The 27,932-nt window shown below is 47.2% G+C and overlaps 1 pseudogene across 1 annotated transcript; it reads right to left on the bottom strand.

The window, feature by feature from the left end:
- Positions 1-1,366: 1,366 nt before the first annotated feature.
- LOC149466136 (uncharacterized) lies at positions 1,367-27,761 on the bottom strand (annotated as a pseudogene). The gene is made up of 6 exons (XR_016312144.1): positions 27,632-27,761; positions 27,504-27,552; positions 16,950-17,045; positions 13,361-13,458; positions 11,541-11,646; positions 1,367-6,818 (listed from the first exon to the last, which is right to left on the bottom strand). The product of XR_016312144.1 is annotated as an uncharacterized LOC149466136 (transcript).
- Positions 27,762-27,932: the final 171 nt, after the last annotated feature.

Raw genomic sequence — 27,932 nt, 5'->3', positions numbered from 1 at the left:
TTAGACACCTCCCCAGAAGCCCCTCTCCTCCTCAGACCCAAGAACCCCCCTCACCCTCAGACCCCATCTCCTCCTCAGAACCCCCACTCCTCTTCAGACCCCCCTCTACTCTTCAGACCTCCCTCTCCTCCTCAGATCCCCCCCCAGACCTACCTCTCCTCCTTAGACCCACTCTTCTCCTCCTCAGACACCCCCCAGTACACCTCTGCCACCAATGCTCCCCCCAATACACTTCTGTCTCCACTGCCCCCCCCCATATTCCTCTGCTTCCAAGGCCATCCTCCAGTACACATCTGCCTCCAATGTCCCACCCCCCCTGTACACCTTTGACTCCAATTCCCCCCCAGTATTCCTCTGCCTTCAGTGCTCTCCCTCTCCAGTGCACCTCTGCTTCCATCGCCCCCCCCCCCCGTACTCCTCTGCCTTCAATGCCCCCTAGTACACTACTGCCTCCAATGACCTCCTCCTAGTATTCCTCTGCCTCCAGTGCTCCCCTTCAGTACACATCCATCTCCAAACCCACCTCCAGTACACCTCTGCCTCCAATGTCCCCCAGTACACATCTGCATCCAATGCTCCCCCTTGTACACCTTTGGCTCAAACGCCCCCCAGTATTTCTCTCCCTCCAGTGCTCCCCCCAAGTACACCTCCATCTCCCAACCCCACTCCAGTACACCTCTGCCTCCAGTGTCCCCCTTTACATCTCTGCCTCCAGTGCTCCCCCCCAGTACACCTCTGATTCCAGTGCCCCCCCCCCCAGTACACTTCAATCTTTAAACTCCTTTCCAGTACACCTCTACCTCCAATTCCCCCCAGTACTCCTCTGCCTTCAATGCCTCCCGGTACACCACTGACTCCAATGCCCCCTGTACATCTTCAATGCCCTCTCCCCAGTATTCCTCTGCCTCCAGTGCTCCCTCCCAGTAGACCTCCATCTCCAAACCCACCTCCAGTACACCTCTGCCTCCAATGCCTCCCCTCTCCCAATGTTCCTCTGCCTCCAATGTCCCTCCAGTATTCTTCTGCCTCCGGTGCTCCCCCCAGTAAGCCCTCCAATGCCCCCACCCAGTATTCCTCTGCCTCTAGTGCCCCCCAGTACACTTCAATCTTCAAACTCCTTTCCGGTACACCTCTGCCATCAAAACCCCCCAGTATAGCACTGTCTCCAATGCCGCTCTGCCTCCAATGCCCTCTCCCCAGTATTCCTCTGCCTCCAATGCTCCTCATCAGTACACTTCCATCTCCAAACCCACCTCCACTACACCTCTGCCTCCAATGCCTGCCCCAGTATACCTCTGCTTCCAATGCGCCCCAGTACACCTCTGCCTCCAAAGCTCTCCCCCTGTACACCTTTGCCCCCAATGCCCCCTCCAGCACACCTCTACCTCCAATGCCCCCCCCCAGTATTCTTTGGTCTCCAGTGCTCCCTCCAGTACACCTCAATCTTCAAACTAGTTTCCAGTACATCTCTGCCTGCAGTGCTCTCCCCCAGTACACCTACATCTCCCAACCCCCCTCCAGTACACCTCTGCCTCCAATGCTCCGCCGGTACACCTCTGCCTCCAATGCCCTCTCAGTACACTTCTGCCATAAGAAGAGTGTTGACTAGGGTATGAGGTAGAGGGTATGACAGTGGGCATTATGTGCAGAAGAGAAGCATAGAGGGTATAAGCCGTAAAGGCATCCCAAGGTATGACAGTCAAAAGTATGTATAGGAGAGAAATGCAGAGGGTATGATGTAAAGGAGAGGAGTGTGGAGGGTATGACAGTGGGCATTATGTGTAGAAGAGAAGCGCGGAGGGTATGACAATGGGCAGTAAATGTAGTAGTGGCATCCAGAGGTATGACAGTTTAAAGGATGTATAGAGTATGACAGTGAGTATAATGGGCAAGAGAGAATCTTTGAGGGTATGACAATGGGCAGTATATGCAGCAGAGGTGTCCTGAGGTATGACAATGAAAATTATGTATAGGTGAGAGGTGTGGAGGGTATTGCAGAGAGCATGATGTGCAGAAGAGGATTGTGGAGCAGAGGTGTAGCTAGGGGGGGCAGAGGGGTACATATGTACCCGGGCGCCAAGGTATAGGGGCGCCAAAATGAGGCTTACAACGTTACATTATAATAAGTGAACAAGGGTAATAAATCGGTCACAAGATCACTGCAGCGGCTGCAGCAGACATGTCATCTGATACATCTGCCATCCACAGTGATGATGCCGCCTTCCAGCCACTGAAGCCAGCCGTGATACGGATTCTGCATACAGCCGGTTCCGTCTGCACATATTGAGCGTTGATAAAAAAGTGGGCAAATGTAAACCAGTCTACAACTGTGACTGAGTGAGTCATGTAATATAATTTCTATACATTTGCTTCTTTAAATACAATGTTTCATTAAAATTTAAATTGTTTTTCCTTATCCAATGTAATAGAAAAATGTGATTAAACGGGGAGGGGGGCTGGGGCACCAATTTTACAGTTCGTCCCCGGGCGCAAAATATACTAGCTACGCCTCTGGTGTGGAGGGAAGGAAAGCAGAAAATACAGTTCATCTTTTATCTCATAAATGGTGGCTACTGTTCTTTAGCAACAAAATCACCAAAACTGCGGTCATAGCCATACAGGGGAATTACTGTATAGGGTGGAGAAAAGTCCACCCATTAACAAAGTTGTGTAATTATACAGCAGCATTGTGGTAGCTGAACCCTTCGCCAAGATGGTTTTACAGAGGAGGAATAAAGGTTAAAACCAGTAAACTGAAGCCGGTTATTCTGGTTCCGTAAAAGGGGAAGGGATTGTGTCAGAAGCAGGGGTGGACTGACCATTTGGAAACTCGGGCACTGCCCGAGGGCCAGGGGTCAGTAGGGGGCCCCATGAGATGTCCCTGATACCTTTTCATAGGCTTTTTTGAGTTTGGGCAAGGACACAGGGGCCCCATGATCCCATATTGCCCGGGGGCACCATGAGTTGTCAGTCCGCCCCTGGTCAGAAGCACCATGAACTGTGAAGCTGGTTGGGAAAGGCACTGAAACTGAAACAGGAGAATTGCAAGGAATTGGGGACAATGAAGGATAAAAATTTTACACAGGGTATTAGCAGTGTTAATCGAGTGGAACAGTGGAGGGAGTGTTGGGGATATGGGAGACGAGGAGGTGTGTGTTGCCCTGGGGATTGTTTAAATGGGAAATGGGGAAGTGGAGCCAAGATTCCCAATGGACCAGAATCGGTGGAGATGAGACTGAAATCTGTTGCAGTGTTCTGAATAAATGTGAGACACTATGGCATGTATGCTGGAAATTGATTGTTTGGGTGTGAGGGCACAGAGAGGTTATTACATACAGTATGTGCCATGGACTGACTGCTGAGTGGTAAATACACATACACTGGGTATTGCCACTTGAGCAATTAATGCATTTAAGCAAAATAGGTGCCAAGAGGTAAAACACATACATTGAGTACTGTGTGCTGAGCTGGATACTGGGTGCTGAGAGATACGTGCCTGGGAACTGAGCGCTAAATAGAAAATGCAAATGGACTGAAGAGTGGGCAATGTGGATTCGATCCAAATTCACTGTGAAGATTATCTGCTTTTTAAGGAGCAGGCAGCCACCACAACCTTAACAACCATGACTCACTCACGCTCCCTCAAAGCACCTTGTCCCCATGTTGATGAAGACAAGGGCCTTTTCCCTACAACCCTGGGTGGTGGTTGTGGTGGTCTGCAGGCGAGGGGGCTTATCGGAAATTGGAAGCCCCTTTTAAAAGGGGGCACCCAGGTCCCGCCCCCCCATGTGAATGAGTATGGGGTACATATTACATTACATATTACCCCTTTTTTGTTTTGCCTTTTCGGGTTGGTGGCCAATGTTCATCGTAGTTGTCGCTGGATTTACTGTGTGGGACATTGGTTTTTTTTTTAATAAAGGACTTGTCCCAATTCTCATTTATGTGGGTTAAGGCAGGATCTAGGAGCCCAGTTTTTAGATTCTGATAAGCCCCTCTCCCTGCCTACAGACCCCCACAACTACCGCCCAGGGTTGTGGGGAAGAGGCCCTTGTGCCCCAAAGCACCCCTTCATGTTGAGGGCTTGTGGCCTTGTATGGCTCTGGGGGGTGCTCGCTAAACAGGGACTTTGTTGAACTGGGAGGGGTTTTGTTTGGGAGGTGATTCCTGTCTTTTGTAGCCCAGTATCCATTCACCTGAAGATGGCAGTATAATCTGAGTAGTCATGAATTGGAAGTCCTCTGTGTACTGTGATCTACGATTAGGAAATTTTTTTTTTGGGGGGGGCGTAATGGCATGAGAAGTACTTTTAATAGATCGCCTAGTCTGCAGATGGGGCTCAATGGAGTCACATGTGTAAGAAAGCAGCAAAGAAAATCAGATTTTTTTTTTCATAATTTTTATTACATTATCATAGGGAGAAGGGTACAAAAAATAAAGGATGGGAAAGAAAACAAAAAATGCAGATTGTGTCAACTCATTTTAATCCCGTTCATGTATTTGTGCTGTTGACGTTATACTTTACCCAAACTAAATGTACACTTGGATCCTTCCTTCCCCTACGTACTCACTTTTCCTTTAATCTCCTGCCCCTCTGTTCAGCTTCTGGGAAAGTAAACCTTTAGGTAAGCTCCTAACCGACATGACAGAGCTTACACAGGGCTATGGACTCCTTTTCCGCCCCATGTGACAGCACTGAACCAGTCACCAAGCACATATACCAAGCAAACTTCAATTTGCTTCTGACAGCTGAACGGAGGTGAGCATAAGGAGCTGGGAAGTGGAGGAACTAAGACTATGTGAACTTTTTATACCTTTCATAGGTAAAGATACAGTTCACTTTAAAGCCCAACTCCAGTAATTAGAAATAATCTACCATTTAAATGACACTGCACTGTAGGGGTTAATTGTTTGATATGTCTGAGGCCTCCAGAATAAGGAGAAATACTTTAGGAGGGTTCCTCCAGCAGTGCAAGTGGTCTCCTGGGGCTTCCTCTCTTGAGGCCATATATAGATCATAATTTGTCTGGTTCTGCAGAGATTGATCAAATTTCGCTCCATCGATAGCCGTTACCACTAGACAGAAGTCAACCTAACAATCAGCTTCTCTCGAATGGGAATGTTGGAAATTTTCCTCTTGATCAGCCCATGCAGCCAATCGGCTGCAGTGCTGATCAGTGTATTTTGACAGAGGAGGACATCCGCTGTCAAAATACAATAGCGCAGCAGAGAATATTCCTTTATTCACCTTGATTGTTTGGATGAGGAAATTGCTTAGTTAACGAAATCCAGTGACAATCACCCTCAGTCTGTTGGCACCTAGATTGTGGTTGAGCTGGAAAATCTTTGTGCAGTGTGGAGCTGAGAGTGGCATTGTGGAGCTGAGAGTGGCATTGTTGTGTAAGTGGCAGCACAGTGTGAGGTTGACCAGTCACCTGCAGTCTAATACATCTGATTAGGGATAAGTGATCAGATGGAAACCAGAAACCTGCACTGAAGGACAGGAACCTTTTAGGTCTGTGTATGCACATATATTGTGCGTTTAATCATCCCCTCTTCAGCCTGACTCAGGAACCTCCTGATATGACAAGGAAAGATTTCTCGGAGAATCCTTTCCCATGTTCAGCCCAGAACTACGGTTCATCACCTAAGCTGACTATCTCAGGTCTAAGCAGATGTAATTTATGGTTCAAATTCCCACCTCATTTAGTACACGAATACTTGTGATCATTGTGAACCTTTAGGTGTGCCGAGAGGTTTGATTGCTTAGCATAACTTTTTCCGCATTTTGAACATGAATACGGCTTCTCTCCAGTGTGGCTTCTCTGGTGGGCAAGAAGATTGTAGCTCTTGGAGAAACTCTTTCCACATTCTGAGCAGGAGAATGGCCTTATACCTGTGTGGCTTCTCTGGTGGGCTATAAGGTTCCATCTCTTGGAGAAGTTTTTGCCGCATTCCGAACAGAAGAATGGCCACTCTCCTGTGTGAATTCTCTGGTGTAAGAGAAGGTTCACTCTTCGGGTAAAACACTTCCCACATTCGGAACATGAAAACGGGTCATTGGTGGCATGACTCCTCTGATGCAAAACAAGGTGCTGCCTTAGGGTGAAACTTTTACCACATTCAGAGCAGGAATATGGCTTCTCCCCCGTGTGACTCCTCTGATGGGAAATGAGATATTCTTTCTGGGTAAAACATTCGCCACATTCAGAGCAGAAGAATGGTTTTTCCCCTGTATGGACTTTCACGTCTGGCAAGATCAGATCGCTCTGTAAAGTGTTTCCCGCAATCCGAAAATGAATATGGTTTAACCCCCCTATGACTTCTCTGATGCCTAAGGAGGTTCTTCTTCCAAGAAAAACATTTGCCACATTCCAAACACGTATATCCCTTCTCAGCAGTGTGCATACCCTTGTGATAAGCTAGGTATGACTTTTCAGCAAAACATTTCCCGCATTCTGGGCATGCATATGGCTTCTGTCCTGAGTGAACTTTCTCATGCCTGATAAGACTGGGCTTACAGGTAAAACATTTCCCACATTCAGAACACGAGTATGGCTTCACCGTGATGTGCTCCCTCTCATGTGAAGCATGTTCTGCTCTCTCCGTAAAACACATCCCACACTCAGCACATGGGAAGATGTCCTCCCCTCTATGATTTTTGTGATCGGTGATAGAAGAGTTGTGATTGGGTAAATCTTCACTGTTTGTCGAGGTGTCGGATGATAACTCTTCTGGATAGAAAGTTGGGGAAATAGAGTCTTTTTCTGAATAATCGGATATAACGTCATCATCTTTATCACGTTCTATTTTATCATCTGGAAAGACGATGGGATGTTTTCCCATGTTATTCATGCCAAAAGAAAGATGAAAAGGAATATGGTTAAGCCAATTTATGAGAACATTCTCTACAATTAATTATTACATCAATAAGAGGCATTTTAAGGAGGGCTGAGAATCCAACAACAGAGAAACCTCAGCGCAATCACCCTAAATGTGCAAACTATGACAAAGAATACGTATATGCAAAAGTGTTCATAACTACAGAATGTGTAACTAATGTTAAATCTGCTGCTCACACTTTGTGTGTTCCCATAATAAATTTATACATAATATAAGTAACTCAATGCCGCGCAGTATGATCACTCATAGTGTTAAATTATAATATCCCATACATTACATCACATTAAAAAAAAATTTATATTAAATGTGTATATGTCAAACAATATATCCGAAATAATCCACACCATTAACTGTGATTAAAGAGACAGATTCCAAATGTCCATATATTTTCACAAACAATCCTAATAATCGAGCAGTGTCAACCACTTGTTTTTAAATTATACGTTTACATTCTTCTTGTGTATGATCACCACGTGCAGATGCCCATCCACTGGTAAAATTATACTCTCAACTTTTTAGTAGACTTCACAACAAGGTCTAATGCGCTTGCTCCTTGTAGTAGGGTCACCTATACCACAAGATTGATGGCTTCCTCCAGACCACTGGGGCTTTTCAATCCATTTCCATCCTCTGCATTCTCTAGATGAATGTTTTCAATACACTCAGAAAAAAAGAAGGAAATTTAGTGCTCTCTGTATAAAAACCACCATTTATTGCTTAAACATTTACTACACTCAACTTTTTTGGTGCACAAAACAGGTGCACACAGTGTGCTAGCATGTATAGCTGAAACCAACCAACCAAATGGCCGACTGTATACCTACGGTTTGTGAGGTATTACATCATAGGGTCATGTGATATCATCAAGGCATGCCCTGATGAAGTCACATGACCTTCTGATGTTACGCGTAGGGAGGAGCTGGTGACGTCAAGCAGCACAAAGTGGAAGTATACGGTTGGCCATTTTGTTGGTTGGTTTTAGGTACACATGCTAATACACTGTGTGCACCTGTTTTTTTGCAACAAAAAAGTTGAGTTTCTTCAATTTTTAATCAAAAATGGTGGTTTTTATACAGAGAGCACTATATTTCTTCCCTTTTTTTCTGAGTGTGATGTAATGTTGTATGGGATATTATAATTTTACACTATGAGTGATCATACCGCACGGCACTGAGTCACTTATTGTATTTTAAGGAGGATTGCTTTCCATAAAACCATATGTTATTCCTTTCCATAAAACCAGATGTTATTCCTATTTGTAAGTCTAACAGTAAGCAGATTTGCATGAAATAGAAAAAACAAATTTTTAAAAAACAAAATGCCCCAAGTTGGCACATCCCTACTAAGGAATGTTTTTTTCCTCAACTCTCTTACATCTCCTTTCTCCAATACTTTCCCTTCTCTTGGTCCCTTGTTTGTTTACTGTAATCTTCTACATTTACTGGGTCCCAAAAGAAAAAAAAAAACAATAAATGAACAAAACATACTGTATACACACCTGACCTTTATGGCCAAAAGTATGTAGGCACCCCTCCATATCCACTTGCCTCTGGTAGATTTACCCCCCTTCATGACCAAGCCATTTTTTGCTCTGTGTCCCTGCACTACTTTAACTGACAATTGCGTGGTCATGAAACACTGTGCACAAATTAAATTAATATTATTCACAAACAGTGCTTTCTTTTGGTGGTATTTGATCATCACTGGGTTTTTTTTATTTTTTTTGCGCTATAAATAAATAAATAGAAAACGAAATAAAAAAAAAACCAAAAACAATATTTTTTACTTTTTGCTATAAAACATTTCCAATACATTTTTTTTTTAAATATTAATAAATATTTCGTCATAAATATAGGCCAAAATGTATTCTGCTACATGTCTTTGGTAAAAAAAAAATCCCAATACGTGTATATTAATTGGTTTGTGTGAAAGTTATGGAGTCTACAAATGGTGGTATACAGTATATACTGGAATTTTTATTTGTGTATTTTTTTAATACTAATAATGGCGGCGATCAGCGACCTATAGCGGCACTGTGATAGTACAGAGGGCATTCTGAAATTGACACTAGGTGGGAGCTAATTGCCACTGACATCTTCAGTGACAATAATACAGTGATCAGTGCTAATAAAAAGCACCGACACTGTACTAATGACACTGGGCAGGAAGGGGTTAACATCTGCTTTGCAGAGAGATACAAACTAGCATGTCCCCACTGACAGGAGAGAGATCTGTGTTGTTTACACTCACAGATCTATCTCCTGTTAGCTGCTCCACCGATCGCCATGAATGCTGGACGGGACTCGGTGATTGACACCTGGAGGAGCCAATGAAAGCGCAGGTAGGACATCGCACGTGCCCCCTACCTGGAAATACAGAATTACATATGTATATGTGATTTTGCGCAGAGTGGCTGCTCTGTAGCGGTAAAACTGCTTCAGGGTGGTCAGCAAGTGGGTATTTTTGAGTTTGGATGTTTGCAGTTTTGATAAATTTGGTGTAGGACTACTCAAGTGACCTGCATAGTGCCCTGATCTCAACCCTACTGAGTACTATTAAAATGCTGTGGGCCAGATTGTCTCAGTCAACATCATTTCTTGACTTAAAGTGGAACTTTACACAAAAAAATAAAAAAATGGGTGAACAGGCAGGATTTTTAATGTAGAAGAGACATGCTACATCTCTTCTGCATTAAAGTTACTTACCTGCCTGTCCGCCCCTGTACAGTGAGCCGCACACGTGCAGCTCATCGTACAAATTCGGCAATGCCGGAACGACAGAACTCTCATGCATGTTTGGAAGTGATGTCATCCTGACCCAGCCAATGAAAATGGATGGCAATTGATACCCAGAAGCCAGCTGGCCGCTCAAAGTTGTCAGAGGCCAGTGGGGAGCTCTGGGATGCCACATCACTGGAGTGAAGGTGAGTATAGCTCCACCTAAACAAATGCTCTTCTGGTTTAATGTCACAAATGTCCAGATAAATTCCAAAATCCTGTCCAAAGCTTTCTTAGTCATTTCTTGTAAGAGAATCAGTAATTTAACCCCTGAATGAAAAGTAAATCGCTGTGCTACCTAGACTGGAGATAGAAAGACCAAGCATGTCTATTTTGTGTAAAGCACCTCAGATCTTTTACTGCCTGAGTTGTAGAAATGTGTGCAAAGTGCATAGTGCTGCCATTACACCTGAAATCTGGACTCAAAGAGCTTGGTGGCTCCCAAGACCCCAGACAGGATGTGTGAAGAAGGACTGGTTACGTCTCTTGGCTGGTAACACACAATGACATAATGTGAGGAGGAGAGCCGGAGTTTAATAAAGGCTGATGGCTCCTGACCCCCCCACTGGGCACATACTGTCCCCCCATTACTACTGACAGAGGAGGGGGGAGAAGAAGAGATTGTTGTGGTGACTGAACAAGGAGAATCTGTTACTTTCTGGATTAAAGCTGCCCATATATTCATGCTTTTTTTTTTGTTCAACCAGCAGGTCGAGCGTGGATGGGGGAATCCTGCCTATTGAACCTTTATATTTGGACAGCGGGGAGACACCAGCGAAACTTCCCTGCCATCAGAAAACACAGATCAGCACTGACGGCTATAGCTGGCGAAACTGATCAAGCTAAAGTTTTCCAATAGGACGGTTGCACAGAAGTCAATAGGTAGATCGACTTCTATACAACCACCCTGCCCATATATGGGGAGACATACAATCCATGCAAGACATACAATCAAATATAAAATATAAAAGTACAAAAGCGCATAGAAAAACCATGTAACAAATCTGCATGAAACAACAACAATGGTATCACAGAATCATCAGAAGAGGTATTGATCAGAATACACTGTGCAATAGCTGAGCAAAACACCCACAACAGCATGTACCCAACGGAGCAGTAAAAGAAGGCTTGATCAGCAGCAAGGAGTGAAAGGAGAAAAAAATAGGGGGGGCATACACAAACTAAAGAGGGAGGTGGAAGAAGAAAAGGGGGAGGGAGGTGAAGGGGAGAAACAAAAGGGGAAAAAAGAGGCAACTAGCGTAGTCAGAAAACTCACAGTCAGGACCAATAGGGGCAGCCTAAGAAGGACAGAGATTAAACTGTACAATCTGTGCATCAACTCAGCAATTCCAAATCTTAATAAACTTATGAGGGCAATTCCTACTAGCATAGGTCATTTTGTAAAGGGGCAGGGTTCCACTGATAGCTGCTTTTCGGGGGGGGGGGGGGTGGTATAGAGGACCTCCAAGGACTTCTCTCCTTACACAAAACACTTTTCATGTTTAGTAGGCACCACTCCCTCCACAAGGCCCAGTAACCATAAGGCCGGATCCAAGGGGAGAGAGAGCTTGTCCACCGCATTAATGGTATCCACCAAACCACTCCAATAGCGTTGTATGTCAGGGCAAGAAAGGAAAGAAAGCAGGTATCTAAGGTCCCCGGGGTAAATAATAGATAGACACTAAGGAGTGGCAGTAAACACCATAAAGGAATTTCAGTTGGAGAAACTGATCCCTGGCAGAAATCATTTTCAAGAACTGCAGTACACAGTCCTCCCAGTCATTGTCCATCACAGTAGGACTATCAGTCTACCATTTAGTAAATAAAGTAGTCATTCAGGCTTTAGTGTTTATTACTCACCAGTGCTGATCTCTGGAGGAACCTCCTCCTCCTTACACGGCTCATCACTACTCAAATCGGTCTCTTCTACTTCCTCTTTAACTTTAATCTCCAGCAGATTTTTATCCTAAGTGACAAAAGTCAACATATAGTAAATAATCTTAAACCTAATAAAATGTCATAAAAATACAAATCTCATGAAAAATAAGTAGCAGCCTGCACTTCATTTTTTTTTAGTATTTGTTTATTGAATTTTTCTAGTACAAAAAAAAGGACATCTTATACATAAAAAATAAAACCAAAATACAAATCACAAGTACCACACCAGTACCTAAATTCCCTTTACAACACATTTTCCCCTTCCCTAGCCTTCTTCCCTACCCCCACCCTCCGCCATACCCCTGTCCACATCCCCATACTTCTGTTTTATCCTCCCTCATTATTCTCTATCTGTCTCATGCTCCTTCATCCTACCTCCTTTCTTTCTCTCAGGATCTCCATTAAACTTCCTCTGATATGTTCCCCCTAGACTACAACTAACTCCAGATATTTTTTTTATGTTTTAAAGAGTAACCAACTACTCCATGTTTTCCTCAATATATCTAATTTATCCATTTCTATATGATATAGCTCCTCCATCCTATAGATATTTCCCACTCGGTTTATCCAATCTTTTAATCTTGTTGGCTCTGGGACTTGCCAAAATTTGGGGATCAAGCCCTTAGCTGCACTGATTAAATGATACAGTTTATTGAAGGCTCAAGTTTATAAAACAAACACATCCATGGATCTCTCTAGACCGTAATCCCACATATTTCCTGGAGAAATAGTGTTATTCCTGTAACGGAACTGGACCCCGACTGCACTTGGGTATTTCCGTTATACTCCCACTTCCCTGTCCGAACACCGTCCACGGACCCCACCGCTGACCATACGAGACTAGACAAGACCAATCTTGTATTAAACCAGGAAATAGACTGCTTTATTTTAACACAGACACAAGATATAAACATTCAAGGGAACAACCCACCTCCCTGCATATGGACGCAGGGCGGGGCAAACCAAATCTAGCAACCAGAGACACATCAGCAAACACCCCCCACCAAACCAATACACAAACACATACATCCCATAATAGTTTGCTCCCAAGAAAGACACACAATAGAACAATGGGATGCACCACATGGCAGTAAACAATAAACATCCCCCACACCCCACCTACACATGTCTACACAATATCAGGACATTCCACCTAGACAATGGTTGGATGAATTAGGATCTCACTACAGAGCAGACGGTCCGGCTCCTTCAATTCACATGTCTAGTTCAGAATCAACAACCAGGAATAGTCTTCATATGGCTGATAAATATTACTGTCACATCTGAAGTAATTCCAATTATCAGCGTCCATTAGTCACCCTGTGCCCCTAAGAGACACAGGGTGACTTACACATAAGAGGGATATGGGGAGCTGAGACAGAGGTCTCCCCACCTCTCCAAAGTGAGCTGTTCTCCATGGGCCCCCCACCCAAAGTAACTCCCGTCACAATTCCCATCCAGTAGTCTTGTATATTCAGGCAATCCCACCATAGGTGACCCATTGTTCCCTTTTCCCACAACCTCTCCAAGACAACGATGATACATCCACTTGTTGTTTTTGTGCCTTATTCGGTGTAACATACCATCTTGCCAAATATTTGTAATTCATCTCGACCGTGTTCATGTTTGTCACCCCATGAGTCAGCCTGCACTTCATTTGACCAAACGTTGATTTGCTCCAGCCTACAATCTCCCCACTTCCTCCCAATGTAATATTTTATTGGAACCTCTGTCCCATCTACCTGATCATCTTCATGGATCTCGTCTTCCTGTTGTGTGGAGTCCCGGGAATACAGAGGACGGGGACATCTCTCTCGGGTATTTCTGTTACTGGATCCATCTGTAGGAAGCACACAAAGCTGAATAGATATAATATTTCAATTTAATATGAATTCATTTGGAATTGTAAGAAAATACTTCCATTCATATGGCTAAAGGCCTAGTTAACATTTACCAGAAAACTGCCTATACAGCTAAGGGGTGCCTGTAAAAACAAATGTTCCAGCTTTGACCAAAGTTGAATAATGCCCTTGTCATTTACCTCCTAAATCCTGATTGAAAAACTCCCCGAGATCGCATCCACCCGTCCTGCTTCGTTGCGAAGATGTCACTAAGACACTATCACCTCTTACTGTTTACCTCCACAATCCACAGAAGTGAGCTCTTCCTCTGATACAAACCCCCTCACATACATGTTCTCTCCCCTGATGCAGTAGCTCTGAGCTCAGCATTTCAGAGGTCACTCCCGTGATGGTGGAGATGATCAGTAACAGCTGGGAGTCTCATAGCAACATCCTGGCAACAAGGTATTATTATTTATTTATTTATTTCAGGTACTTATATAGAGCCATCAATTTACGCAGCGCTTTACATATATATTGTACATTCATATCAGTCCCTATCCCTCAAGGGGCGTACAATCTAAGGTCCCTAACTCACATTCATACATACACATACTAGGGACAATTTAGACAGGAGCCAATTCACCTACCAGCTTGTCTTTGGAGTGTGGGAGGAAACCGGAATACCCAGAGGAAACCCATGCAGGCACAGGGAGAACATGCAAACTCCAGGCAGGTGGTGCCATGGTTGGGATTTCAACCAACGACGCGAGTACTGCCAGGCGGGTGTGCTAACCATTTAGCCACTGTGCTGCCCAAGGTAGAGAAGAGAAGATGTGATCTCTGGAAGGTTTTCAGTCAGGCTTCAGGAGGTATGTAAACGGCGTACACCTATAGCAAGGGCATTATTCAACTATAGTCAAAACTGCACAATTTATTTTTTGGCAAAGGCAAACTAGGCCTTTAAGAAGAATGGTCAATCTCAGCTATTGATACAGAACAGCAGCAGACTAGGGTAAGCAAATGTCTGTGGTAGCCCATATGGAAGAAAAATATATTTGAAATATATTTGAAAAATATTCTTCCCAAATATATTGACATATATTTGAAATACTACAATTTTGGCCATATTCAGTATATTTCAAATTATATTTCAATAAATATATCTATAGATACACACTGCATGTTGAAATAGTGTTTTTATATATTACAAAATATATAAAAAATATTTTTAAAAATAGATTTTATTAAAATAGTTGCTTCAGATTTCTTTTAACATATCAAAAAGTCATTTTAACATATTTTTTTACATATATTTGTAAATGCATTCCAACAATGTAGATTTGTATTTTTAAAGACATACAGTATATTTGAAATGTATTTTTTTAAATATTTTTCATGTATATTGTAATAAAAATGCATTTCAACATACAGTGTATGTACAGTCAGGTCCATAAATATTGGGACATCGACACAATTCTAACATTTTTGGCTCTATACACCACCACAATGGATTTGAGATTAAACGAAAAAGATGTGCTTTAACTGCAGACTGTCAGCTTTAATTTGAAGGTATTTACATCCAAATCAGGTGAACGGTGTAGGAATTACAACAGTTTGCATATGTGCCTCCCACTTGTTAAGGGACCAAAAGTAATGGGACAGAATAATAATCATAAATCAAACTTTCACTCTTTAATACTTGGTTGCAAATCCTTTGCAGTCAATTACAGCCTGAAGTCTGGAACGCATAGACATCACCAGACGCTGGGTTTCATCCTTGGTGATGCTCTGCCAGGCCTCTACTGCAACTGTCTTCAGTTCCTCCTTGTTCTTGGGGCATTTTCCCTTCAGTTTTGTCTTTAGCAAGTGAAATGCATGCTCAATCGGATTCAGGTCAGGTAACTGACTTGGCCATTGCATAACATTCCACTTCTTTCCCTTAAAAAACTCTTTGGTTGCTTTTGCAGTATGCTTTGGGTCATTGTCCATCTGCACTGTGAAGCAGTGTCCAATGAGTTCTGAAGCATTTGGCTGAATATGAGCAGATAATATTGCCCGAAACACTTCAGAATTCATCCTGCCGCTTTTGTCAGCAGTCACATCATCAATAAATACAAGAGAAGCAGTTCCATTGGCAGCCATACATGCCCACGCCATGACACTACCACCACCATGCTTCACTGATGAGGTGGTATGCTTAGGATCATGAGCAGTTCCTTTCCTTCTCCATACTCTTCTCTTCCCATCACTCTGGTACAAGTTGATCTTGGTCTCATCTGTCCATAGGATGTTGTTCCAGAACTGTGAAGGCTTTTTTAGATGTCGTTTGGCAAACTCTAATCTGGCCTTCTTGTTTTTGAGGCTCATCAATGGTTTACATCTTGTGGCGAACCCTCTGTATTCACTCTGGTGAAGTCTTCTCCTGATTGTGGACTTTGACACACATACACCTACCTCCTGGAGAGTGTTCTTGATCTGGCCAACTGTTGTGAAGGGTGTTTTCTTCACCAGGGAAAGAATTCTTCGGTCATCCACCACAGTTGTTTTCTGTGGTCTTCCGGGTCTTTTGGTGTTGCTGAGCTCACCGGTGCGTTCCTTCTTTTTAAGAGTGTTCCAAACAGTTGTTTTGGCCACGCCTAATGTTTTTGCTATCTCTCTGATGGGTTTGTTTTGTTTTTTATCAGCCTAATGATGGCTTGCTTCACTGATAGTGACAGCTCTTTGGACCTCATCTTGAGAGTTGACAGCAACAGATTCCAAATGCAAATAGCACACTTGAAATGAACTCTGGACCTTTTATCTGCTCATTGTAATTGGTATAATGAGGGAATAACACACACCTGGCCAGGGAACAGCTGAGAAGCCAATTGTCCCATTACTTTTGGTCCCTTAACAAGTGGGAGGCACATATGCAAACTGTTGTAATTCCTACACCGTTCACCTGATTTGGATGTAAATACCCTCAAATTAAAGCTGACAGTCTGGAGTTAAAGCACATCTTGTTCGTTTAATTTCAAATCCATTGTGGTGGTGTATAGAGCCAAAAATGTTAGAATTGTGTCGATGTCCCAATATTTATGGACCTGACTGTATATATACACATATATATATATATATATATATATATATATATATATAAATATATATATTTTGAAACATATTGAATACGGCCAAAATTGTAGTATTTCAAATATGTGTCAATATATTTGGGAAGAATAATTTTAAAATATATTTCAAATATATTTTTCTTTCATTGGGAGCTTAAAGACGGATTTATTATATTACTTAGACTAACCAATCACAAACAACTTGGGCTAGGGCTTTCGACAGGGATGTTTGCATATTTTCCTGCAGTAAACACCCACACAAATCTATTAGGTTTCAACTACACAAAAATCAGTAGCAGCATGATAAATGAACAGAGCGAAACTGCTAGTAAAATAAATAAATCTGCAAATATTTTCTGCATGTAGTGGTTATTACTCACCTGTGTTGATCTCGATTGGAGCCTCCTCTTCTTTAATCCTTGCATGTCCTTCTTCCTCCTCCTCAGGTTTGCCATCTCCCTGAGTCTCTCTGGTGTCTGTGAATAAAAATGAGAGTGAAGCCCCCTGTACTGAGATGTATGAGAGACCCCAGAGAGTGTGTGTGGGGGGAGACTGGTCACGTCTCAAAGATATGATGTGAGGAGGAGAGCCGGAGTCTAATAGAGGCTGATGGCTCCTGACTCCCCCATTGGGCAGATAGGGGTAGATTTACTAACCCTAGGTTCACACCTAAGCGTTTTCTGCCGCATTTTGTAGTACAGTCCATTTAACATGATTTCCTATGGGACAGGTTCACATCTCGTGTTTTCACCCGGTGCAACTTTCGGAAAGGGTCGGGGACTTTTTTGAACGCAAAATGTTGTGTTTTTGGTTCCATAGACTTCAAGGGGAGCGCTCTAGAAAAGCATGTGTTGTGTTTTTGTTGCATTCTTTATGCATTTTTGCTGCATTTTGTGTTTAAAAGCTGCCTAGCAACAAGAAAATTAAAAATGAAAAAGAAAAAAAATAACACAAAACGCATCAAAAACATGGCAAAAAAGCGTAAAAAAGTGCAAAAACGCAATGCAGAAACGCCGCAAACGCAACCTGCATAGGTGTGAACCTAAGCTAAAACTGGTGCACTCAGAATCTGGTGCAACTGTGCATGGAAGCCAATCAGCTTCTAACTTCAGCTTCATCAATTAAGTTTTGGCAATAGAACCTGGAAAGTGGGCGGACTTCGAGGTCGGCTGAGATAATTTTTTTTTGGAGTGGGGAGGTCGGGGGGGAGCAGGTTTCGAGGTCGGCTGAGATAGTTTTTTTTGGGTGGGGGTGGTGAGGTCAGGGGGGTGGGTTTCGAGGTCGGCTGAGAGTTTTTTCTTTGGGGGTAGTAAGGCCGAGAGGGTGGATTTCGGGGGCGGCTGAGATAGTTTATTTTGGGGTGGGGGGGGTAGGGCGGGGGTGTTAAGGTCGGGGGGGCGGGTTTAGAGGTCGGCTGAGATAGTTTATTTTTTAAAGTGGGGCGTGGGTGGTGAGGTCGGGGGGGCAAGTTTCAAGGTCGGCTGAGATAATTTTTTTTTTTGGAGTGGGGAGGTCAGGGGGTCGGGTTTTGAGGTCGGCTCAGATAGTTTTTTTCTGGATTGGGGGGATGGTGAGGTCGGGGGGGGGCGGGTTTTCGAGGTCTGCTGAGATAGTTTTTTTCTGGATTGGGGGGGTGGTGAGATCGGGGGGGTGGGTTTTGAGGTCGGCTGAGAATTTTTTTTGGGGGGTGAGGGGGTGGTGAGATCAGGGGGGCATGTTTAGAGGTCGACGGAGATAGTTTTTTTGGGGGCTTAAGGGGGTGGGACAGGGGTGATGAGATCAGGGGGGCATGTTTAGAGGTCGGCTGAGATAGTTTTTTTCTGGATTGGGGGAGTGGTGAGATCGGGGGGGGGTGGGTTTTGAGGTCGGCTGAGAATTTTTTTTTGGGTGGGGGGGTGGGGCAGGGGTGGTGAGGTCGGGGGAGCAGGTTTTGAGGTCGGCTGAGATAGTTTTTCTTTGGGTGGGGCGGGGGTGGTTAGGTTTGGGGGGCAGGTTTTGAGGTCGACTGAGATAGTTTTTTTGGGGGGTGAGGGGGTGGTGAGATCAGGGGGGCATGTTTAGAGGTTGGCTGAGATAGTTTATTTTGGGGTGGGGGGGTAGGGTGGGGGTGGTGAGGTCAGTGGGGCGGGTTTAGAGATCGGCTGAGATAGTTTATTTTTTAAGGTGGGGGGTGGGGCGGGGGTGGTGAGGTCGGGGGGGTGGGTTTGGAGGTCGGCTGAGATAGTTTTTTTTGGATTGGGGGGGTGGGGTGGGGGTGGTGAGGTCAGGGGATCAGGTTTGGAGGTCAGCTGAGGTAGGTTTTTTTTAAATGGGGGGTGGGGTGGGGGTGGTGAGGTCGGGGGGGCGGGTTTCGAGGTCAGCTGAGATAGTTTTTTCTTTGGGGGTGGTGAGGCCGAGAGGGCAGGTTTCGGAGGCTGCTGAGATAGTTTTTTTGGGGGCTTAAGGGGGTGGGACAGGTGTGGTGAGATCAGGGGGGCATGTTTAGAGGTTGGCTGAGATAGTTTTTTTTGGGATGTGGGGGCGGGGCAGGGGTGGAGGGTTTAGAGGTCACCTGAGATAGTTTATTTTTTAAGGTAGGGGGGTGGGGCGGGGAGGTCGGGGGGGCAAGCTTTGAGATCGGCTGAGATAGTTTTTTTTTTGGATTGAGGGGGTAGGGCGGGGGTGGTGAGGTCAGGGGGTGGGTTTCGAGGTCGGCTGAGATAGTTTTTTTGGGGGGTTTGGGGGGGTGAGTCGGGGGTGGTGAGGTTGGGGGGGCAGGTTTCTAGGTATGCTGAGATATTTTTTTTTTGGGGGTAGGGGGTTGGGACAGGGGTGGTGAGGTCGGAGGGGCAGGTTTGGAGGTCGGCTGAGATAGGTTTTTTTTTGGGGTAGGGGCGAGCATGGTGAGGTCGTGGGGGTGGGTTTCAAGGTCGGCTGAAATAGCTTTTTTTTGGGGGGAGTAAGGGGGTGGGGCGGGGGTGGTGAGATCAGGGGGGCATGTTTAGAGGTCGGCTGGGATAGTTTTTCTGTGGTGAGGGGGTGGGGTGTGGGTGGTGAGGTCGGAGGGGGGGCGGGTTAGGAGATCGGCTGAGATAGTTTATTTTTTAAGGTGGGGTGGGGGTGGTGAGGTCGGAGGGGGGCAATTTTCAAGGTCGGCTGAGATAGTTTTTTTTTTGGATTGGGGGGGGTGGGGCGAGCGTGGTGAGCTCGGGGGACCGGGTTTAGAGGTCGGCTGAGATAGTTTTTTTGGGGGGGGTGGGGGGGGGTGAGTTGGGGGTGGTGAGGTTGGGGGGCGGGTTTCTAGGTATGCTGAGATATTTTTTTTTGGGGGGTGGGGGGTTGGGGCGGGGGTGGTGAGGTTGGAGGGGCGGGTTTCGAAGTCGGCTGAGATAGCTTTTTTTTGGGGTGTAGGGGTGGGGCAGTGGTGGTGAGGCCGGGGGGGTGGGTTAAGTAGTCGGCTTAGTTATTCTTTTAGGGGTGGGGCGGGGGTGTGGTGAGGTCGGGGGGCAGCTTTTGAGGTTGGCTGAGATAGTTTTTTTTTTAAGGTGGGGGGATGTGGCGGGGGTGGTGAGGTTGGGGGGGCTAGTTTCGAGTTCGGCTGAGATAGTTTTTTTTTGGGGTGGAGGGGTGGGACAGGGGTGTGGTGAGATCGGGGGGGGCAGGATTTGAGGTTGGCTGAGATAGTTATTTTTTAAGGTGGGGGGTGGGGTTGGGCGGGTTTCGAGGTCAACTGAGATAGTTTTTTTTTTTGGAGTGGGGAGATGGGGCGGGGGTGGTGAGGTCGGGGGGCGGGTTTTGAGGTTGGCTGAGATAGTTTGGTTTTGTAAGGTGGGGAGGTGGTGAGGCCGGGAAGGTAGGTTTCGATGCTGGCTGAGACAGTTTTTTTTGGGGTGGGGGGGTGGGGCGGTGAGGTCTGGGGGGCAGGTTTCAAGGTCGGATGAGATAGTTTTTTTGGGGGGTGATGAGGTCAGGGGGAGCAGATTTCTAAGTCGGCTGAGATAGTTTTTTTGGGGGTGGGGCGGGAGTGGTGAGGTCGGGGGATGGGAATCAAGGTCGGCTGAGATATTTTTTTTTGGGGTGGGGGGGGGAGGGGCGAGGTTGTTTGATCAGGGAGGCTGGTATCGAGGTCGGCTGAGATAGTTTTTGTTATGGGGTGAGGTCAGGGGGGTGGGTTTCCAGGTCAGCTGAGATAGTTTTATTTTTGGGGTGGGGTGGTGAGGTCAGAGGGTCGGGTTTTGAGGTCGTCTGAGATTTTTTTTTTTTCGTGGTGGGGTGGGGGTGGTTAGGTTGGGCGGCGGGTTTCGAGGTCAGCTGAGATAATTTTTTTTGGGGTGGGGTGGGGCGGGGGTGGTGAGGTCGGTGGGGTGGGTTTTGAGGTCAGCAGAGATAGTTTGTTTTTTGGGGTGGGGGGGTTGGGGCGGGGTGGTGAGGTCGGGGAAGTGGATTTCGAGGTCAGCTGAGAGTTTTTTTGGGGTGTGGGGAGCTGGTGAGGTCGGGGGGGCGGGTTTCGAGGTCGGCTGAGATAGTTGTTTATGTGGGGGTGGGGGGTTGTGGCGGGGGTGGTGAGGTCGGGGGGGGCAGGTTCTTCGAGGTCGCCTGAGATTGGTTGTTTTGGGGGGTAGGGCGGGGGTGGTGAGGTTGGGGGGGTAGGTTTCGAGGTTGGCTGAGATAATTTTTTTTTTTGGGGGTGGCCGAGATAATTTTTTTTGGGGTGGAGCGGGGGTGGTGAGGTCGGTGGGGTGGGTTTCGAGGTCGCCTGAGATAGTTTTTTAGGGGGGTGGGGCGGGGGTGGTGAGGTTGGGGGATGGGAATCGAGGTCGGCTGAGATAGATTTTTTTTTGGGGTGGGGGGGAGGGGCGGGGGTGGTTAGATCAGGGAGGCTGGTATCGAGGTCGGCTGAGATAGTTTTTGTTATGGGGTGAGGTCGGGGGGCGGATTTCCAGGTCGGCTGAGATAGTTTTTTTTGGGGTGGGGGATGAGGTCGGGGGGGTGGGATTCTAGGTCGGCTGCAGTAGTTTGTTTGTTTTTGGGGTGGGGAAATGGGGCGGGGTGGTGAGGTCGGGGGGCAGCTTTTGAGGTTGGCTGAGATAGTTTTTTTTTTAAGGTGGGGGGATGTGGCGGGGGTGGTGAGGTTGGGGGGGCTAGTTTCGAGTTCGGCTGAGATAGTTTTTTTTTGGGGTGGAGGGGTGGGACAGGGGTGTGGTGAGATCGGGGGGGCAGGATTTGAGGTTGGCTGAGATAGTTATTTTTTAAGGTGGGGGGTGGGGTTGGGCGGGTTTCGAGGTCAACTGAGATAGTTTTTTTTTTTGGGGTGGGGAGATGGGGCGGGGGTGGTGAGGTCGGGGGGGCGGGTTTTGAGGTTGGCTGAGATAGTTTGGTTTTGTAAGGTGGGGAGGTGGTGAGGCCGGGAAGGTAGGTTTTGATGCTGGCTGAGACAGTTTTTTTTGGGGTGGGGGGGGTGGGGCGGTGAGGTCTGGGGGGCAGGTTTCAAGGTCGGATGAGATAGTTTTTTTGGGGGGTGATGAGGTCAGGGGGAGCAGATTTCTAAGTCGGCTGAGATAGTTTTTTTGGGGGTGGGGCGGGAGTGGTGAGGTCGGGGGATGGGAATCAAGGTCGGCTGAGATATTTTTTTTTGGGGTGGGGGGGGGGGGAGGGGCGAGGTTGTTTGATCAGGGAGGCTGGTATCGAGGTCGGCTGAGATAGTTTTTGTTATGGGGTGAGGTCAGGGGGGTGGGTTTCCAGGTCAGCTGAGATAGTTTTATTTTTGGAGTGGGGTGGTGAGGTCAGAGGGTCGGGTTTTGAGGTCGTCTGAGATTTTTTTTTTTTTGTGGTGGGGTGGGGGTGGTTAGGTTGGGCGGCGGGTTTCGAGGTCAGCTGAGATAATTTTTTTTGGGGTGGGGTGGGTTTTGAGGTCAGCAGAGATAGTTTGTTTTTTGGGGTGGGGGGGTTGGGGCGGGGTGGTGAGGTCGGGGAAGTGGATTTCGAGGTCAGCTGAGAGTTTTTTTGGGGTGTGGGGAGCTGGTGAGGTCGGGGGGGCGGGTTTCGAGGTCGGCTGAGATAGTCGTTTATGTGGGGGTGGGGGGTTGTGGCGGGGGTGGTGAGGTCGGGGGGGGCAGGTTCTTCGAGGTCGCCTGAGATTGGTTGTTTTGGGGGGTAGGGCGGGGGTGGTGAGGTTGGGGGGGTAGGTTTCGAGGTTGGCTGAGATAATTTTTTTTTTTGGGGGTGGCCGAGATAATTTTTTTTGGGGTGGAGCGGGGGTGGTGAGGTCGGTGAAGTGGGTTTCGAGGTCGCCTGAGATAGTTTTTTAGGGGGGTGGGGCGGGGGTGGTGAGGTTGGGGGATGGGAATCGAGGTCGGCTGAGATAGATTTTTTTTGGGGTGGGGGGGAGGGGCGGGGGTGGTTAGATCAGGGAGGCTGGTATCGAGGTCGGCTGAGATAGTTTTTGTTATGGGGTGAGGTCGGGGGGCGGATTTCCAGGTCGGCTGAGATAGTTTTTTTTGGGGTGGGGGGTGAGGTCGGGGGGGTGGGATTCTAGGTCGGCTGCAGTAGTTTGTTTGTTTTTGGGGTGGGGAAATGGGGCGGGGTGGTGAGGTCGGGGGGCGGGTATCGAGGTCGGCTTAGTTTTTTTTTTTGGGGTGGGGAGATGGGGCGGGGTGGTGAGGTCGGAGGGTCGGGTTTGGAGGTCATCTGAGATTTTTTTTTTCTTGTGGTGGGGTGGGGGTGGTTAGGTCGGGCGGCGGGTTTCGAGGTCGGCTGAGATAATTTTTTTTGGGGTGGGGCGGGGGTGGTGAGGCCGGTGGGGTGGGTTTTGAGGTCAGCAGAGATAGTTTGGTTTTTGGGGTGGGGGGGTGGGGCGGGGTTGGTGAGGTCGGGAAAGTGGGTTTCGAGGTCGGCTGAGATAGTTGTTTATTTGGGGGTGGGGGGTTGAGGTGGGGGTGGTGAGGTCAGGGGGGTGGGATTCGAGGTCAGCTGAGATTGGTTGTTTTGGGGGGTAGGGCGGGGGTGGTGAGGTCGGGGGGGGCGGGTTTTGAGGTTGGCTGAGATAATTTTTTTTTTTTGGGGGTGGGTGGTGAGGTAGGGGGGGGGGGGGGGGGGCGGCTTTCGAGGGTGGCTGAGATAATTTTTTTTGGGGTGGAGCGGGGGTGGTGAGGTCGGTGGGGTGGGTTTTGAGGTCAGCAGAGATAGTTTGTTTTTTGGGGTGGAGGGGTGGGGCAGGGGTGGTGAGGTTGGGGAAGTGGGTTTCGAGGTCAGCTGAGTGTTTTTTTTGGGGTGGGGGGTGGTGAGGTCAGGGGGGTGGGTTTCGAGGTTGGCTGAGATAGTTGTTTATTTGGGGGTGGGGGGTTGTGGCGGGGGTGGTGTGGTCGGGGCAGGTTTCAAGGTCGGCTGAGAATGGTTGTTTTGGGGGGTAGGGCGGGGGTGGTGAGGTTGGGGGGGGGCGGGATTCGAGGTCGGTTGAGATTTTTTTTTTCGGGGGTGGTGAGGTCGGGGGGGGGGGGGGGTGGGTTTCGAGGACAGCTGAGATAGTTTTTTTTGGGGTGGGGGTGGTGAGGTCAGGGGGGCGGATTTCGAGGTTGGCTGAGATTGTTTTTTGGGGTGGGGGTGGGTCTGGGCTAGTGAGGTCAGGTTTTGAGGTCGGCTGAGATTGTTTTTTTTGCTGTGGGGGTGGTGAGGTCGGGGGGGCGGATTTCGAGGTTGGCTGAGATTGTTTTTAGGGGTAGGGGGTGGGTCTGGGGTGGTGAGGTCAGGGGGGCGGGTTTCGTGGTCGGCTGAGATTGTTTTTTTTTTTGGGGTGGGGAGGTGGGAAGAGGATGGATAAGGTCAGGGGTGTGAGTTTTGAGGTTGGCTGAGATAGTTTTTTTTGGGGTTGGGGGAAGGGTGGTGAAGCCGGGGGGGCGGCTTTCGAGGTTGGCTGAGATAGCTTTTTTTTTTTGTGGTGGGGTGGGGGTGGTTAGGTCGGGGGGGCGGGTTTCGAGATCGGCTGAGACAGTAATCTAAGGGCTTATTTACACTTGCTTCAAAATATAGCACTGGACACGCTTTTTTAAAGCACTGTGGATACCAATCAAAGCCCCTGTCACTAGATGAAATGGTTACCTTACAGTCCCGCTCACAGCTTTGCTTCAAAAATGATACACCATGTCGCTTTCTTGGTGCTTCAAAGCATCTCCAAAGTCTCCGCAGAAGTCTACGAAACTCGCTCACAGCACCTGCAGCTTTTGAGAGGCTTTTATTCAACATTAGCTTTGCTTTTATTTTGTAGGTATTGCAGGTATGAGATATCCCAGGATGCACTGGGAGTCCAACAAGCAAACCAGAAAGATGTCATCAGCAGTCACTTCCGGTTCAAGTGTATATATTCTGGGAATATCTAGGTCAGACGTCACATCTGGTGCGCAGTGTGCAGCAGCAGGAAGGCGAGCAGGGTCTGGACTGGAGCGGAGCGACTACCAGAGGGCACACATGTTGTGCAACATGGGAACACTATAGCGGAAAGTGAGCGGGGACCGGACAGAGAGAACTTAGTGGCAGAGGATCAGCAGAGCTGGGGGACTGGAGCAGGAGAAAGTAGCAATATTACATGTGGTGCGCAGCATGGGAGCAATATAGTGGGAGGTGAGTGGGAATCAGAGAGAGAGGAGGATCAGCAAACCAGAGGATTAGCAGAGCTGGGGTTACTATTTAGTGGGGGATCAGCAGAGCTGGGGTTGATAGTGGGAGATCAGCAGAGCTGTGAGTTACTACTGATCAGAATTTCAGCAGAGCTGGGGGTTACTACTACTCTGGGGATCAGCAGAGCAAAGGGTTACTAATGAGCAGAGGATCAGCAGAGCTGTGGGCTACTACTAATCTGGGGATCAGCAGAGCTGGTGTTTGCTATTGAGCAGAGGATCAGCAGAGCTGGGGGCTACTACTGAGTGGGGAATCAGCAGAGCAGGGGGTTACTACTGAGCAGAGGATCAACAGAGCTAGGCATTACTATTAAGTGTGGGATCAGTAAAGCAGGGGGTTACTATTGAGTGGGGGATCAGCAGAGCTGGGGGCTACTACTGAGCGGAGGATCAGCAGAGCTAGGCATTACTATTAAGTGTGGGATCAGCAAAGCAGGGGGTTACTACTGAGCGGGGGATCAGCAAAGCAGGGTGTTACTACTGAGTGGGGGATCAGCAGAACTGGGAGTTACTACTGAGCATTGGATCAGCAGAAATGAGGGTTACTACTGAGTAGGGGATCTACTGAACAAGGGTACTAATGAGCTGGAGATCTGCTGAACAGGGGTAGTACTGAGCTGGTGTTCTACTGGGTCCCTTTATAGCTTCAAAAACGCATCACTGAAGCATCACAGCAGCATGAAAAACACATCCAAAAAGCATGTTGAAGCGGTAGGTGCTTTAATGTGTGTTAAAGTGGAAGCAAGTGTAAATAAGCCCTGAGTAACCAATCAGATTATACTCTACGATTACGCCCAGTTAGGAAAACACGTCAGATGGTTGTGACTACGGGCATGGGGACTGCCAGACTGGACCTGTTATAAAGGAGTGATTTGTTTAGCGTGGGGTCGTTTGTATGCGGACACTGCAGTGCAGAGTGAAGATGGGCTCTTGGGGCCAGCACCTGTCAAACCCCAGACTGGAGAGGGAGAGCAAAGTCCAGAGCGCCGCACAACACAGTGGATTTTTACTTTCAGCTTTTACTGTTTCTGAAGTTTCAGGGATAAAACGAGAGCCCTGCTTGGCGTCTCTGGGATTTTGCCTGTTCCCTGGTGTTTGAACCGAATAGGTCTCTGTATGGTCTACAGCAGTGGTGGGCAACCTTTTTTTTCAACTGAGCCAAATCTCGCCAAAACCACGATTGAAATTTATTTTGAGAGCCACATTTTTAAAACTGAAAATACATCCCCCATATAGTGATTCATCCCCCATACTAATTCATCCCCCATATAGTAATTCATCCCCCATAGTAATTCATCCCCCATATAGTAATTCATCCCCCCATATAGTAATTCATCCCCCATATAGTAATTCATCCAGCAGAGTAATTCATCCCCCATATAGTAATTCATCCCCCATAGTAATTCATCCCCCATATAGTAATTCATCCCCCATATAGTAATTCATCCCCCATAGTAATTCATCCCCCATATAGTAATTCATCCCCCCATATAGTAATTCATCCCCCCATATAGTAATTCTTCCCCCATATAGTAATTCATCCCCCATATAGTAATTCATCCCCCATAGTAATTCATCCCCCATATAGTAATTCATCCCCCATATAGTAATTCATCCCCCATAGTAATTTATCCCCCATATAGTAATTCATCCCCCCTATAGTAATTCATCCCCCATATAGTAATTCATCCCCCCTATAGTAATTCATTCCCCATATTGTGTCAATTCACTTACCTTTGCTCCGCGCGTTCCTCTCGCCGTGTTCCCGCGCCGTTCCGGTCTTCAGGGCGGACTGTGAGAGGAGAGGAGCTCGTCACGCTGCCCCGCCTACATCCTGGCTGCCCCGCCTACATCCTGACAGCCAATGTTTGCCACGCTCCGCGGGCCGTAGTTTGCCCATTGCTGGGCTAGCTGCAGAGTCCTGACTTTTGGGGCGGCCGCCCGAGAGGAGGGAGGGGAGCGGGCGCCCGGCACACAGAAGAGCCGCATTAAAATGTGTAAAGAGCCGCATGTGGCTCGCGAACCTCGGCTTGCCGACCACTGGTATACAGCATGTGAAAGTGAAGAGGACTGAAGAGTGGAACCTCGGGGGCGGAGCCACAGACTGCTCACCTGTACTGTAGCAAGACAGCAGTGGGACTCAGGTCCAAATAAGTCATTGCCCCAGCAGAGCTCAGTGTCCAATGTTCTACACATTACTTTATAATTTATGGAGGTGACATGGCCCCTCCAACCCACACACAGAGCTGGGACCCCCCTTCTCTCATAGTAAGAAGACATTATTACCTCCTCCTCATTGGGCACTCACTCTCCAGAGTCACACCCCCTCCAGCAGCTGCAATAAAACACAAAAGATTTCAGAATGGTCTCCAATTCGATATGATGGCTATTTACGCCAGGTAAGCGCTGCACACCAGGAAGCCGCTCAGCAGCCATGGAACGCACACAAGAGCCACAGGACGGAAGCCGCTGACACGCTCATCCTCAGCTTAGCAAAGAAATCCCCGCCCACTGCACTCATGCTTACTCAGAGCCGCCGGTAGAGGGCCGACCCTGAACAAATCACTTTTCTCCTCAGTGGGAGCGGCAGCCATTTTTCTGTAGAGCGTTGAGAACCTATCCTATAGGTTTATGAACCCTTTTAAAAATCAGAAGCATTACTGAAATTCTTGTTTTATAAATAATATGACTTTGATATGGAGCCTTTTTTTTAAA

Source organism: Staurois parvus, unplaced genomic scaffold (genome assembly GCF_062004578.1).
Source record: "Staurois parvus isolate SC_StPar_1 unplaced genomic scaffold, SC_StPar_1.0 ptg000132l, whole genome shotgun sequence".
Lineage (NCBI taxonomy): Eukaryota > Metazoa > Chordata > Amphibia > Anura > Ranidae > Staurois > Staurois parvus.
This window is presented reverse-complemented; position numbering and strand designations above follow the sequence as displayed.